Raw genomic sequence first — 17357 nt, 5'->3', positions numbered from 1 at the left:
TTTCTAAGTGGATAGCTGATTGGTTGCCTTCTGTTCTAGGATAACTCATTCAGTAGAAGTGAGTGGTATCGTTTAGAAGATATGACATATTTGCAAGAAGTGGAGGTCATTCCCACATTAAAAGTTGCTGAGACCTCTGTAGAAGAAAAGGCCAATATTATGCCTGATGCAGAGCATGCGGAAGGTGGGGATGCAGAGCCTGATCTAAAGCGAAAATTGCCTGAGAAACAGGATGAGAAGAAGGTATTCCCCTCTCGTAAGTTTTAACCTCTATTTTCCCTCTTGGCTTTGTAAATATTTTCTGTTCAAACTTTGATTTCAGAAAGACTTGCTGCATTATAACTTCTGGTTTTGTTACTTCCATTTGATAGCTTGTGTTAGATGGTTTCTGTGTGCTGATAATTTATTTCTCTGTTCACCTTTTCTGGGAGGCATACAAGTACTTTGATTCATAAATCTGTTGTTTGAGTCTGATAGAAAGATTCACACTTCGAGATGTATGATGATGCTTTTATTGATGCCTTCTTCCTTTTACAGGAAGCTAATAAACCTCCTGATAGCTGGTTTGATTTGAAAGTCAATACGCATGTCTATGTGACTGGCTTGCCTGATGATCTTACCGTTGAAGAAGTGAGTCATGTTCCTAGCACTTTGTGCCCCCAACCCCCATTTCCCCTTTCTTTATGGTTGTCCCCTACTCAAAGTTCCATGGCCATGTCTACCATAAACACATGGTTTTATCACCTCTAGAGGATATGGGATCTTTTCTTGGGAGTTAACTGAATATTTTCCCAGTTGGTGGCCCATTTCCATTTTTATCTGGTTGATGCTGCTAATGTGGGCATATCTTGCAGGTCGTGGAAGTATTTTCCAAGTGTGGTATTATAAAGGAGGTACCAACACTAACTCTTTGTGTTGTCAGCCCTATATTTGTCTTTTTTTTCTCTGATCCTTGTACATTCCTTTTTTAATCCTTTTATCACCAGTTAAATTTGCTGTTGTCTATCAAAAAAGGGAAAAAAAAATGTATGCATATTTAATATTTCCATATCTCGACTTACATAAGGAGGATGATCATAGCACTTACCACTATTCCTTAATATCAACATCATCTGGTTTCTCAAAACCAGCAGCACTATCTGAAAAAGAAGAGGTACCACAGGGGTGAGCTCCATCGAGCCCAGCAAGGGAAACATGCAAACACAAGCACATAGTCCATGATGCATGACTTACATCTAAGAATGCTACTAACATCAATGTCTAGGTCTCATGAGGTATAAATGCTACTATAGTAGGTATGATATTCCCAGTTACGGAATGAACTCATCGGTCTTCCCAAGAATACCACACTACTACGGTGGGGACCCACCAGTTCCGGGATATACACATCAGACCCCGACGAACCCCCAGTGATAACCCTATTGTTGTTCCCATTTCGGTATGTACTCATTAGACCTGGGACAGTGAATAACATTCCGGTATTAACCCTTCAGACTTGCCACGGGTTATCCAACTCCTTTACCCCTGTTGGCAAGGGTCGTAACATTTGGGTTCATGATAATCCTAACCATATGCATACTAATATGATGGCATATGAATCAATATAAGATAGTAAGGTAATTCTGTCCAGCAATAGTAATAACAACATCAATTCAAGAACATAAGTAATTTCATGCATATGCATCATGTAATGTGTCCTAATAACATGCATCATGTAATGTGTCCTAATAACATGCATCATCTAATGCAAAGAAGGAAAAAGCTATAAAACTATATGATCAAAATATTATTATGATGCATGACATGGCAATATTAACAAATAGAAATTAATACAACAAACACACTGAAATTAAGTCAAAATCCCCTTGCCTGAAGTTGTAGACTAGACTAAGTCAGTTACCCTCCAAAGATCCCAGCAATACAGACAAGAACAGAGTATACAGCCCAAACACAGTCCTAAAACATTAGAAAAGATCAAGTGTTAGGGTCAGAAGGCAGTCTAAGGTCTAACCAAAGGTCCAGGGGCATTTCTGTCCAAAAATATTGGACTGGATTCAGAGGGTAGAATTGGGGTTTTGTTCCAATTGCATGGATCTTCACATGCAAGGACCCAATTTCAATTTTCACACTGTTCTAAGGTGGGTCAACCAATTAGGGAATCAATTTCAGAAATTTGGTTCCAATTTGGGGATTTTTGTTAATTAATTCCAATTACACATTTAGGGTTTAATAGATTACATGGTTCAGGTATAACATGGAAGGTAGCATGTAATATATAGGTTGCAGCTACATCTGAACCAATAAATTACAGAAATTGAGGGTTAAAGCATGGAAATTGGTCTCTTAAACCTATAAATTCATGGTTAAAATGGCCGAATTTCTATTAACAAAGCTTAATTTGTAAGCTTTAATGGCTGCCAATATTTTAGGCTGAGATTAGAGTGAAATTAGAGAAGAAAGAGATGGGAACAGCAAGGGATTAGCAACCTAAGTTCAGGTCTGAACCATTGGCCCAAATTAATAGGTCAGAGATGGGTCATTAGTCAATTTAGGGGTCCAAATTGAGATTTTGTCCAATAATTCCTAATTTTACTGTTTTAGGGTTCATTACTTGTTTATTAGAGTTTGAATTAGAGTCTAATAATGAAACAACTATGGTGTTTCAGGTATACCTGAACCATATTGACATAGGACAGGTTATAATTGCAGAATTTATGTTATTAAAGCTGTACTCATAAGCTTTAATGGCAGAATTCCAGATTTGGGCATAGTCTAGGCTGAAATTAGAGAAAGAGAAGATGGGAACAGCAAGGGTTCTTATGGCTTACCTGAAATCAGTAGACTGCAGCCTTGAATCAAGCAGCCAGGTTACCAATTGAACTCCCAAGCTTCAATTTCCGGTGGAGAGAACCAGCCCCAAGTTAAGATTCACTTCTCCCTTCTTCTTCTTCTCTTTCTCCTTCTTTCTCTACGCTTCTCTAAGGCTGGAACGATTTTAGACTTCTTAGTTTTAGTGAATAGTGAAAAATGGCTTTTGTTTATATTGATAGTGCTTAAGTGAAGGGCTGTTTGTTTTGAAAAGTACAAATCAGTTTCTAGAATTAATTCCTAAATCTCATTTTTAACGGAATTTCGTACCTATTAGCTTATTCTAATTATATAATGATGTCATATGACATCAGGGGTAATCCGGGTACGGGTAATTGTTGGAAATAGGATTCCCCACTGGGGATGTGGGTCCCTCTAAGTAAAAATTACTATTCTGCCCCTAGTACAGTAATTAAACAAGAATATTGTATATATATATACACATAGATTGGGATTCTTACCTATTTACCAACCTAGGATATGGTGAGGTTCCGCATATGCTCGACCCAGCAAGTCTGGCATAAGAAACTAATATGCCGGAACCCGGCAGGATTTTCAGACTCAAGGATAGCTAGTTGTCCTGGCTCCTCGGAATCCTCCATAGTTGTGTCAAAGGATTGCTCTGAATCCACCACTGATGCAGCCTATAACGTAGAGGCTAACATAGATACAAACCCATAACCTATAATCACAAGTTCAAAAAGTTCAAATTAGAGGCAGGTTTCACACTAGAGCATTCAAAAGCTTTAGTTGTACATGTCCATGCCACCTCAAACGACATTCTCTGAAATTATCATGTATCGGAGCTATTCCTAACTTATCTTTAATTTGTTCATTCCTTATTTTACCACCTCAAATGACATTCTCTCAATTTATCATGTATCGGAGCTACTCCTAACTTATCTTTAATTTGTTCATTCTTTATTTTATCTTTTCTAGTTTTACTATTCATCCATCTCAGCATCCTCATTTCAGCTACATTAAGTTTGTTTATTTGTTGTTTCTTCACTACCCAACATTCAGCTCCGTACATCATTGCTGGTTGTATAACTGTTTTACAAAAATTTTCTTTGAGTTTTAAAGGGATACGTTTATCACACAACACTCCAGCCACACCTCTCCATTTAATCCATCCTGTAATCCTTGTGCAATATCATCCTCTATTTCTCCTCCTTTATTTATGATTGAACATAGTTACTTATGACTTTTCTGTATCTCCCATCATCATGTTTACACTACTTCGCTTTCAGTCCTATTGTTACTAAAGTTACTCCCCCATATACTCTGTTTTTGTTGTACTTATTTTAAGACATTTTGGTTCGAAGGTGGATCTTTATAATTTTAACATGAAATTTATCCCTTCTTTTGTTTCAACCACCAAGACTATATCATTAGCAAAAGCATACACCAAGGGATCTGATCTTGAGTGTCTCTAGTTGGCTCATCTATGATTAGTGCAAACAAATACGGGTTCAAAATTGGTCCTTGATGTAAAGCCAGTTATTATTGGGAATTCACTATCCTTCCCTCCCACAGTTCTTACACTAGTCACTAAACCATTATATATATCTTTAATTATGTCCACATATTTACTTGAAACATTTTTCTTCTCTAACACCTGTTAAATTAACTGTCTAGGACTCCATTGTAAGCTTTTTTCAAGTCCTTTAAGATCATATGGTTGGTCTTCTGAGAAAATCAATAGCTTCCGTCTTCCTGGCATAAAACCAAATTGGATATCTGAAATATTAGTTTTTTACCTTAGGCAGGTATCAATTATACTCTCTTTCATAATTTCATAGTATGACTTATAAGTTTTACTCCTCTATAGTTATTAAAATTCTGAATATCACCTTTATTTTTATAAGTTGGTATTATAATATGCTTTCCTCCATTCACCTGGCATCTTTCTTGTGCTCATAATCTTATTAAACTACTTCATTATTCAAGTTATTCCGTTAATTCCCAACTCTTTCACACCTCTATTGGAATATCATCTGGACCTACTACTTTATGTATTCTCATCTTCTTTAAAGCTTCTTTTACTTCAAACACCTTATTTCCCCTATATATCTAAGATTTGTGGTTTCTTGATGTCTATTACTACCTTCTAAAAGAAGTGTAACTTGTATTGTTTTCACTTAGTAAGTTGTAGAAATAATCTTTTCATGTCTCTTTAATCTCCTCATCATTTACGATTATGATTCTCACTTTTAATGCATCTACTATGGTAACATCTCTACTCTTCCTTTCCCTCCTTGTAGATAGTTAATAGGTGTCTTTCTCCCTTGCTTTGTACCTAATGTTATAGAGATTTTCATATTTCTTAGTTTTTGCTTTCCCTACTATCTTCTTAGCTTCATTTCTGGAAATAATTTATCCTTTAAATCTTCCTCATCCTTAATCATTTTTTTTAAGTTTTAAAACTATATTTTTTAGCTTAATGGCTGCTTGAACTTCATCATCCACCGCCAAGTTTCCCTAAATGAATGTCACTTTCCTTTAGATTTGCTAGAACTTCTTTAGTTACATTCTTAATATCAGTCGCCATCTTCTTCCACGTCATATTAATGTCTTTATTCAAGTCCCACCTTATGTTATTAATTTATTAGTAAATGTCTTTACGTGTTCTCCTTTTAAGTTCCACCACCTTATCCTAAGGCCAGTAGTCTCACAATTCTTACGATTCAGTGTTTTAAAACATATCTATTGCCATTAATCTATTTTACGTGGTTAAGCCCTCCCCTGGTTTAACCTTACAATCTTTACAATTTGACCTATAAACCCTTCTAGGTAGAAAGAAGCCTATTTTACTAACGTTTTGCCCACTTTTAAAGGTTATTTAATATTCTCATTCTTTTAAAGCATGCATTTGCTATTGATATATCATTAGCCACAACAAAGTCTAAGATTAAAGTCTCCTCCTCATTTCTATCTCCAAAACCATATCCACCATGAACTCTTTCATATCCTCTACTATCTCTTCCTACATGTCCATTTAGATCTCCTATAATAATCGTTCTCCTTGACTCATTCCTTTAACTAATCTATCTGTGTTCCCAAAATTGTTTCTTAGCATTTTCATCTAATCCTACTTGGGTTGCGTAAGCACTGAATGTATCAATTACCTCTTTTCCTAACACAAGTTTGATGAATATTATCCTATGACCAATTCTCTTAAAATCTATATCGTCATTTTTTAAACCTTTATCTACTACTATTCCCAGCATATTTTTATTATTTTTATCCCAAGTTTACCGAAGTTTACACTCATCTAGTTAGTTTTGTTACCCTTCCACCTAGTCTCTTGTATACAAACTATGTTAATTCTTCTTCTTCTCATTTTATCTATCAATTCTAAACTAATTTCTATTAAAGATCCTATGTTTCAAGCTGCTTACCTAATCCTATGCTTTTGGACTAACTTCTTTACCCACACTCGGCCATTGTGCGAGAATTTTTGCTCACTTGTCACCGTAAACCAGGCATTGAAGTGTTGCATCGCTTGTAGGCGACGCTAATGTAAAATCAACCTCGAACCAGGGAAACCAGCGGGAGATCAATTGAAGTCAAGATCAACACAATAAGGATGAACAAATTGAATAACTGAAACTTTTATTGTTTTTTTTTTTTTCTTCCTGTTTACACATGAAAGAAGAACATAGAAAAGGATAAGAAAAAGAAGAAGAGGATATAGAAAAAGTAGAAGAAGGGGGTAGGGGATGGCTTTCTCAGCCTGGGTCCCTCACCCACAGCTATCGCAGCTGTTGAACCAAGGATGTTAGGATTAGGAATAGGCGTAATCGGACCTGCTTTTTTTCGAAGGCAACATGGCCTGAAAATTGTGTTCTCCAAAATCTGCTCCTTCCTTACAATAGGGGGCTTATTAATAGCTTAGGCATACTTACAATAAAAAATAGAAAGTTGAAACTTAGAAAGTAACGTAAAAGGAAACTACTATAAGCCTCGTACAAGAGAATATTGATTTTTGTACACCAAGTAATCTAAGACTTGACTAAGTAAGACTTAACTATGTAAACTGAAATAAAATTAGAAAGTAAACAAAGATAGAAACTTAAGTAAATTGTAACTAACTAAATCAGCAATAAAATCTACCTTGTCTTGCTATCTTCAGTGGGGCCCACAGAATCTAAAATATTTGCTTGGATTTCCTTCTTCATACAAGGCTTATGAACCCATAACACTGTTCACGCGAACAGTACCACTTAAACAGTAGTTCGGGTACTGTTCATGTGAACTGCCTAGAGAGAAGCATGAAGAACAAGATAAAACAGACTTCCAAAAAAAAAAAGTTTGGTTAAAGGCTTTACAATGCCAATTGCCAACCTGATGAACCAGCCCTCGTCCTTTATCTGAGCTTGGGACCAGAAGCAAAAAACAGTGGCAGAGTTAAGACCAACAAGACCCATGAGAACCATGGAACCTCGTGCAAATAACTTATTTTCACTTTCTATAAGTGGATCAAATTTATATTAAAAAAAGAAAAAGCAGGGATAAAATAAATCCTATGATTCAAAACAAAAAGCTTAAGTTTCTTATTCCATATTTATGATGCGTTCTATATGGCTGAGTTGCTTAGTTATTCTGATATACTTGTGTGGTGGTAGGCCTTTTTAGTTCTATAAATATTTCATGTTCATGTGGTATCATGAAGCACATATTATATCACCTTTTCATATTGCACTTTATAAGTACAGGATTATATAATTTCTAGGACCATGAAACCAAAAAGCCCCGGGTGAAGATCTATGTTGATAAACAAACAGGAAGAAAAAAGGGGGATGCACTTGTGACTTACTTGAAGGTATTTCTTCAACTATTACCATGCTAGTTATGACATCTCAGAATGGTATGTGCTCAGTTTTGAAATTTCTATGTTTCTTATATACTAGGAGCCTTCAGTTGCTTTAGCTATCCAAATTTTGGATGGGACACCTCTCCGACCTGGTGGAAAAATTCCTATGTCAGTAACAAAGGCTCAGTTCGAGCAAAAAGGTAATTTAGCCATAATAACCTGTCTTTTTCACCTTATTCAATTAGATCTGGATGCTTTCGGAAAAGGAAAGGATTACAGCATAATAATTTCTGTAACTGTCTTTAAGAAAAGGATTACATAAGAATAATTTCTCTAACTGTATTTTTGTTGAAGAAAAATAATAATGTAATAGTTGTTCTCATTCCATTACAATGTGGACATTTCTATGTGTTGTATTTATTAAAATACTGATGTCCTTACATTGTTGGGGTCTATGTTCTGCACAGGGGATGCATTTGTTGCTAAGAAAATAGATAAGAATAAGAAAAAGAAACTAAAGAAGGTTGAAGAGAAAATGCTTGGTTGGGGTAAGTTCTCATTGTACGTGTTGTATGCTTTAGTTGTTGATAACATGTATTGGATTTTTAATTGTTTATGATTTGATATAACCACCACATTGAAAATATTTGGTTCTGCTTAATCGTGTGTGCCTGGACAAGTTTTAGAGTCAATGTTGTCGCATCTTTTTGTTTTTTGTTTAACCCAAATATTACCTGGGACCCGGGCCAGCCCCTAGAATTTTATTAATATCCAAAAAGAATGAATGAATACACGGGGAGGACAGGCCACCTTAACCCTAACCCAAAAAAAGAAGATATAAACATAAGAACCTGGACACTACATTCTGAGAACAGGCAAACCTGACCTGTCTTCACGAAGGATACACTGGAACTCTCCCTTAGGCAAGTTGTCTTGACAGAACGTGGTGGAGAACCCTTCATCACAAGTGTGATTAGCCAGCCAGTCGGCAGCCCTATTGCTCTCCCTATACGCAAATGAAATGCAAGGCTTGACCAACCCAATCAGCTTCAAGGATTCCTGAAACCAGTACCAGCCCTTCCATAAATTAAATCTCTTGAGGCTAACCATGCACACCGTGGGGATGGAATCCGAATTAATCACAACCCCAGAAAGGCCCAAGTCATAACATAACTTCAAACCATCTCTCAAAGCGCGAGGCTCAGCAATAGAGTTCGTGCAGGAACCATAGAAATTAGAAAAGGCTGCCAAGACAAAACCCTCCATGTCCCTTATAACTCCTCCCCCTCCCCCTTCACCAGAGTTCCCTCTACACGTACCATCCACATCCAGTTTTACCGACACAAAAGGCGGGCACCAATAAACCGGAAGAGGGCGAGCCGGCCTAGGAGAGAGAGCCAAGATCCCAAGGGCACATAGAATCTGCCTACCTCTAACCGTGGAAGCTCTTCCAAGCTTGGAGGGCAATGGTAGGCGCCTCACCCAAACCTTAATGCACTCAATAATACCCATAGCCGATTTCATCCTTTCCCCATGCCTTCTATTACACCTCTCCTTCCAAAGCTCCCAAACAATCAAAGAAGGCAAGAACCCAGTGATGTAGTCATAGAGACTCTTGCAGCTAGCTGACTCATGCCAAAGCAAAATCCTGCTTCTGACATATTGAGCATGTACAATCGGAACATCAAGAATCCCTGAGAAAAACCTCCACACCTTGGAAGCTGTCCCGCTGGACACAAGACAATGGTCTGTAGACTCACTCCTTGGACTCCCTCAACAATTGCATTTCGAAGCCAAGGGAATACTAACAGCCATGACAGAGTCATCCGTAGGTATCGACCCATTAAAGAGCTGCCAAGTGAAGAAAGCAATCTTGGTGGGCAAAGTCTGGTTCCAAATCCATCTGGAATAGGGAGCTTCAGACGAGCGACATCTTACCTCATTCCAGACAGACTTCGTTGAGAAAAGACCATCACTAGAGGGAGTCCAAACCAGCCGGTCCTCATTAACCGAAAAAGAATAGTTACCATGGAAAATACACTGTCGAACCCCATCAGAGTCAATTTGGCATAAAACATTCTGGTTCCATACACCTTCTACCCCCAACACTTCCTTAACACGAAGAGAAGTATCAGCCTGGAGGGCATTGTCCACATGATCAATCAATGGCCCCATCCCTGTCCAATCATCTAGCCAGAAGAGAATGTCACCTATTCCAATGAGCCACCTAGACCTGGACAGCAGAATATCCTTGCAAGCCAAAGCATTTCTCCAAGATCTGGAGCCCACACCATTCGACAAAGACAATGCGAGATGGTAGTTTTTCAGCAACTTTGCCTTGAAAAAGTTACTCCAAAGCGAATGGTCCGACATGACCCTCCATAGGCCCTTAAGCCTCAGAGAGAGGCCAACCTCCTCCAACAGTCTGACCCCCAATCCTCCTTCCTCGTGAGGCCTGCAAACTTTGTGCCAACACACCTAGTGCCTGCGTTTTCCCCACTCCGACCTGCCCCAGAGGCTTTAGGGGGCTCTAAAGTAGTAAGCACATGGAGGAGAATGGAAGACAACACATGTCTTAGGAGGGTAACTCATCCCCCTGAGGATAACAGCTTACCCTTCCACCCAGCCACCCTGCCTCTTAATTTGCCAATCAAATCATCAAAGAAGCAAATTTTCAGACACCCCCCGTATGGAGAGGAGCCCCCAAATAAGTTAGTGAAAGAGACCACCTCGAAAACCCTGTAAACGCTCCCACCATACAGGCTCTAGCTCCCAAGACCTTATCTCCCAACACAAAGCAGCTTTTCTGCTTATTGACCAGCTGCCCCGAAAAGCCCTCATATCTGCTAATAAATCCAAGGATCTGCTTCAGTGAGCTTTTTAATCCCCTGGTAAAAATGATAGTGTCATCTGCATATAAACAGTGAGAGATGCCTGGACACCCCCGTGGGAGAGAGAAGTAGGCTGCACGTCCTTCAACAAACAGGTTCTTGATGCCTCTGCTAAGAACTTCTTCAGCTAAGATAAACAAAGCAGGGGATAGGGGATCCCCTTGGCGCACACCCCTAGTGGATTTGAAGAAGCTGGACGCATTACCACCCATCACAATAGAGAACCAGCAGTTCTCCAGAGTCTTCCTGATTAAGTTTATCCAAGCCTTGGCAAAACCAAACCTAGCGAGCACCAACAAGAGGAATTTCCACTCCAGCCGGTCATAGGCCTTAGCCATATCAAGCTTAAGGACGACATTCCCACCACGCGCTTTCCTGTTCAAGTCTTGGGTGACCTCTTGGACAAGGGAAATGTTATCTTGAATGCTTCTCCCCTGCAGAAAAGCACCCTGCTCCGCAATCAAGGAGGGGAGTAAGCCGGCCAACCTGGACACAAAGATCTTGGCAATAATCTTATAGGAGAAATTGCAAAGGCTAATGGGGCGAAGATCCACCAATACCTCAGGGCTGTCCTTCTTGGGGATGAGCACAAGATTAGTAGACGTATAGCTTCTCGAGAGCTCCCCCCCTTTATAAAAGTTTCTAACTGCTGCCCAAACATCATAACAAATCACCTCCCAACAGGTCTTTAAAAAATACCCTGAGAAACCATCCAGGCCAAGGGCACTGTCGCAAGACTGTGAAAACACCGCCATTTTCACCTCCTCCAGAGAAGGCGGAACTAGCAAAGAGATGTTATCCTCCTCCGTCAAAACATGGGGGATAAAAGAGAGCAGCTCCTCATCCACAACACAACCCTGGGAAGCAAAGATCTCCGAAAAATGACTCACCGCGACTGCCTGCACCCCTTCCTGACCAGTGACCCAGAAGCCATCACTAGATCTAATTTTGTGGATCTTCCCATGCTTTCTACGGACATTGACCATAGAGGTAAAATTTGGTGTTCTCGTCCCCTTTCAACCAAGAAATTCTGGACTTTTGCTTCCAGAAGATCTCCTCCTGCAACAGAACCCCCTCCAGGACTTTCCTAGCCTCCTCAAGGGCCTCAATAGACTGAGGGTCTGCATTCTGGTCCGAAGCCACTTCTGCCCTGCTAACTGAGTCCTTTGCATCCCTGACTTTTTGGTAGACATTACCAAACACCTCCCTGTTCCAAGTACGAAGAGAGCCTTGAAGGCGTTTAAGCTTCAAAAACAAAACCACGAGAGGAGAGCCAACAGTAGGAACCTCCCATTGACTCTTCACAAACTCCTGAAAACTCGGATGATGCAACCACATCTGCTGGAATTTAAAGCCAGAAAAGGAACGGCTCCAAGAAGCAGAGTAGGGAAAGCCATAATGGCGCACGATCGAGTAAGCCCTGCTCAAGTGAGACACCTCACACTGGGAAGCGCTGCCAACCAAGCCGAGTTAACTTAAAAACGATCTAATCCGGCGAACCCTTCCCGTACCTCCTGGTTATTGGACCAAGTGGACATGTTACCCACGTAACCTGCATCAATGATAGGGCCGCATTGCGACAAAGTCTCCAAACTCATCCATAGACATCGAGCAGGCAGGTCTCCCGCCTACCTTCTCTTGAGGCAACAAAGCTGCATTAAAATCACCTCCAACCGCCTAAGGAAGGCCAGAAGTAACGGAAAACTGAAAAAAGAGCTTCCCACAATTCTCTTCTTTCCACCACCGAGCACAGACCATGAACAAAAATGATATGGCAATGCAAAGAGGTGGCCACCAAGCAATCAAGAGTAACAAATTGGCAGTTCTCCACCACAACATGCACCTGCGCCGAAGCCCTCCAGAAAATCCTGATCCTCTCCGTAAGATGAATAGAATCCAAACCAATCCTCCTCAGGATCGAAAGCACCTTGGAAGACAGCGCTTTTGGTTCGGAAATAGCCACAATGTCGCATTATGCGGGATTGATTAAGGTCTTGCGCCTAGAAGTAGGCTTATTCCCAACCCCTCTAGCATTCCAAAATAAAGCGGTTCATGTGAGGTTGTAGCTAGTGAGTCCACCGGTCCCATAGACCTTGTGATGCGTCGCTGGCTTCCACCCTGCACTGGCCGAGCACCCTTTTTCCTTTTTATTTTTTTGTAGCCCAAGAGCTCCCACCGAGCACCCTTTGGCAAGCGGGCATGCTTTTGCAATTTCCTTTTATAGACGTTGGCAGTGCTGCCTATGGCAGGCTGAGCTCCCCCCCCCTCTACCAAGGGGAGGTCCAAGGGGGTAATAGCATTCCCCTCACCCAGCCTTTTAAGGGTTCTATGAACTCTCCCCCCTAGAGAAGCTTGAAAGGCCTTGAAGCTATCCAGCAAGGCAACACGATCCACTTGGGTAACCTATACCTTGTCCACTTGTAAATCATCCCTGCAGCTGAGAGTCGCAGACCTCCCTTCAAAGTAAGGCCGAGAGCCACCATCCAAAGATCGAGAGCATCCCTCCAAAGATCGAGAGCAAGCTGCCACACGGACATCAACGCTGCCCTCAACTCCAGCAACCTCACGAGAAGAATCCAACTCCACCTACGATAGCACAGTACCCGACATGTTGTCCAAACCAGCCAAAGATGGAGCCGCAACCTTCTTGGCTTCCAAGACACCTTGCGCAGGGACCCCCACCTCATCAGCCAGAGCAGGAAACACACCCTCCTCCCCAGCAGGAACACCCGCAGCAACAACTTGCCCACGAGGTCTAACAGCCTCCACCGTGGGGGCAGCCACACCTGGCAGCCTTTTACGAACACCGTCAAACCCCAAACCTGCTGGTCTCCACCTTCCACCCCCTCTGGGGGAACCACGGCCAGTCGCGAGCCTCCCACGACGCAAGCCACCCCCAGGCCGCGAAGGTTCCTCCCCCGTAGGGTTAAAAACTCTCAAAGAATTTCGATCAGCCTCCTTGGCAGTGGCAGCCGCCCCCTCACCAAGAACAGAGCCCTGAACAACCTCGCTGACACCCTGCGGAGGAGGACCAATGTGCTTCGACGCAACCTTTAATGCCTTCCTGCACGCATCCTTTGAGTGGCCAATCTTCGAGCAAAAGCTGTAATACAACGGAAGCCGCTCAAAAGCAATCTTCTGATGGAAACCATCAGAGCTGCGACCAACCCAAACTTGCGAAGGGAGGGAAGCCCTCAAGTCCACCTCAACGCAAATGCGAGCCGCCAGTGTGCAAGTGCAGTTCAGTCGCGCCATCCACTTTTAACACCCTACAAATAGAGCCAGCAATAGAGACCAGGAAGTTGCCCTGGTAAAAGTTGACGGGTAAGCCTGGCAGAGAGACCCACACGGGAGCAAACGGAGACTCCCAGCCAGGAGCAAAGTCCGACGTCCACCTCATGAAACGTAGCAGGTAGCCCTGGACATGGACTTGCTCCTTCATCCAAGTCTTTACAAAATCTACCTGAACCGAGAACTTCAACAGCACATGTCGTGGGTCCAACACCGAAACCACAACCTCTCCTTGAAGGAAGAGATTCTTCAGCAGAAACTCCTTAATCGCAAACAGAGAAGGACGGCCAAAGCTGCATTTAGCAATCAAAGAGGAGGAGAAGACTTGCTCCGATAGAGCCACTTCGTCCTTGGAAAAAAACACCGTCGGTACCCCAAAAAAAGTCGAGGGCTTCTTCACATCTACCTGAACCGGCGATGGAGCCAGTGATCGAGAAACAATAGCAGCAAAAGAAGCAGGTCGCGACACAGCAGGGCCCCCCCCCCAATACCAGGATCAAGGAGGCGATCCTCCCGAGAGGGAGGAGACACCATTCCCAAGCCCCACGAAACTCCAAATCTTATCCTGCGCCACCATAGTCTCCAACGATTCGTATGGCCTTGATGCTGTCGCATCTGAAACATGTGTTCTAGTTGTAATGTTAGGGAAGATATGGAGATGAGATCTCTTTTCCTTGTTTTGGTAGTCTTTCAATGAAACTTCAGTTGTTGACTTCTCTGTTCCATCCAATTTTTCATTAGACAAGTTAATCTCTCTGAATGAAACTGTAGTCATGGTTTTTTATTGTACAATTTGGTCCCATTTTGTTTTTTCATAAAATATAATGAGGGTGCAAAAGCATTTATTCTAAACCTTTATAAAGCATAAGTTCTAACTCCTAAATGTTTTCTGTTGCCTGTTGTCTTTTTATAACCTATAAAAAAGGTCATAAAATTTTATACCCAATATGGATATTGAGGTTTGTGGAATTTTATCCTGGCAAACTGAAATGTCATATGCATGGTTGTTAGGTAAAAATTACACTTTATAGGGGAAAATTTTGTAAATGTTTTTTGTTGGTTTTATGCAATAAATTGCACCACCCTGAAGTCACATTTTGTGTGGAAAGTTTGTTTCATGGCTATTTTCTGTTGAAAAAAACCGTAAGAACTTTATATTCATTGAATTATTTAGTACTTTTTGTGGGTAATTGAGTTAATTAGTTCTCTGTTGGAATGCATGTATCTTTAGCAAATTTTTGGCAAAGTTGGCCTGATGGCATTTCTATTAGGTGGGTGTTCCACCTGGTCTTCATTCTTCCCTAGTTTTACTTTATTCGTTTACCTATGGATTTTGTTTGTTCTGTATATGCTTATGAAATTTTTATTCTGCAACTCTTATGAAGAACTGACCCCAAGCATAATGGCAGAAAACAGATCCAACAATCCATGTTGAGTGAGTTTTGCTGGTCCAGCTAGTCCCTTAATTCTGTTAGTGGTGGTGGTTAATTTTTTTTTGGATGAATAAAAATTTAATTACGAAGAAAAGAGAAAGAATGTACAAGCCGAAGCAAAAACTAACTGGGGGTTAGGATAGAAGAAGGGATGCCCCAGGAGACAACAATGAGCTTGTTCCTTGGGGAATCCTTCACATCCTTAAGGGGGAGGGATCTAACTTTAGATGAAACATAAAAAAAGATGGCCTTCCAAATCATGTCGAAAGAGCGGGAGTTGGATGTCCATCTTCTGAGGTTGCGTTCCATCCAAATGTGAGCAATAGTGGCACAAAAGGCAATCTTGCCAACCGAGTCGCAAATCGACTTCCCTCCGAAGGTCATGTCTATCCAAATCCAGTCTCGGCTGAGAGGGAGAGGGGTGCGTCTACCTGGCCAGCAAAGGCGGAGGACACGGGTCCAAATGGAGGGGCAAAGGGGCAAGTGAAGAAAAGGTGATCAACATCTTCAGTCCCATTCCAACAAAGACAGCAGCTGGGAGGGACTGGAATATGTCGATGAGCAAGAAAGGCTTGGGTGGGGAGGCAACCAGCCAGGGCACGCCAAGCGGTGAGGCTATGGCAAGGAATGTGACCACGAAACCAAACAACTCTATGCCAAGGACAGGGGGTCCCTCTATGTCTAACCAAGTCCCAAGCGAATGAGAGCTGAATCGCCGATTGGGAGGGGAGCCATAAGATGGTGTCACCTCTCCTTGATGTCCAGGGGGAATGGGGGGGAGGGTGCTCCAAAGGTCGGCGAGAGGGGGGGAGGAGGGAATGGGGGGAGACCAAGAGCCACTGGAGATGATGGTAGCAACATGGGCAATTCTGTCCAGACCAGAGGAGTAAATATCTCTAGGGCTCACAATAGAAGAGAGGACTCCGGAGGGGTGCCACTTGTCGAGCCAAAGGAGGGTGGTTGATCCATCATCAATCCTGCAAGTAATAGCCTCTCTGGCTAGGTGTCTGACCTGAAGAATACTGCGTTAAACCCATGAGGAATCAGCTCCAAGACTAACAGACCAAATAGAATCTCTGTGAAGAGGCCCGGCATAAATCCAAGAAGTCCAGATGGAGGATCTGTTGGTGAGGATCTTCCAAATAAGCTTTATGGAACCAGTAATGTTGACATCCTTTATTCTTCTAAGCCCGAGCCCTCCTTCAGATTTGGGAACAACTGCCTTGATAGTTGCCTTCGGGAGACCAAAAACCCCCTTCCAAAGGAAAGCACACATAATGGATTCAACTGCCTTGATAGTTGCCTTTGGGAGACCAAAAACCCCACTCCAATATATGTAACATGACTGAAGGACCGATCTGATAAGCTCAAGACGGCTTGCATAGGAATGTACCTTTGCTTTCCAAAGCTGCAATCTCTTGCGAAGGAGATCCAGGATGGGAGAGCAATGGTGGGCAGAAAGTCTGGCAGGGATGAGGGGAAGGCCAAGGTATCGAACTGGGAGGGTTCCAATGGTAAAGCCAGTGAGATAGGACAGAGAGGTTTTGGTTAGGTCTGAAACCCCAGCAAGGAATATTTGGGACTTCATCTGGTTAAAGCGAAGCCCCGAAAGGTTTTGGAAAAGGAGGGAGGACATGATGGACTCAATGGAGTGGGGATCAGCCTTGGAGAAGATCATGAGATCATCAGCGAAGGCCAGGTGAGTCAAGTTGGTAGGCTTACATTTAGGAATGGGGGAGATGAGGTGAAGGTCGGTTTTAGATTAGAAGCTATGGGAGAGGACTTCGAGGAAGAGGCAAAAGAGGAAAGGGGATAGGGGGCAGCCTTGGCGGATGCCAACAGAGGAAGGGAAAAACCCAACCGGACTGCCATTTTGGAGAATCGAGAAGCGGGGGGAGGAGATGCAGCAATGGATCCAGTTGACAAAAATGGGGGGGGGAAAGACATCTTAAGGAGGACTTGGGAGATGAAATCCCAGCGAAGGGAGTCAAAAGCCTTATGAATGTCTATCTTAAGGAGAGCAGCGGGGGAGTGGGATTTTCTATCGAAGCCTCGAAC

At 42.1% G+C, this 17357-nt stretch overlaps 1 pseudogene; it reads left to right on the top strand.

Moving 5' to 3' along the window:
* Positions 1 to 17357, top strand: part of LOC122654668 — a 63392-nt pseudogene that overhangs the window by 12567 nt on the left and 33468 nt on the right.

Source organism: Telopea speciosissima, chromosome 3, assembly GCF_018873765.1.
Source record: "Telopea speciosissima isolate NSW1024214 ecotype Mountain lineage chromosome 3, Tspe_v1, whole genome shotgun sequence".
NCBI lineage: Eukaryota > Viridiplantae > Streptophyta > Magnoliopsida > Proteales > Proteaceae > Telopea > Telopea speciosissima.
This window is presented reverse-complemented; position numbering and strand designations above follow the sequence as displayed.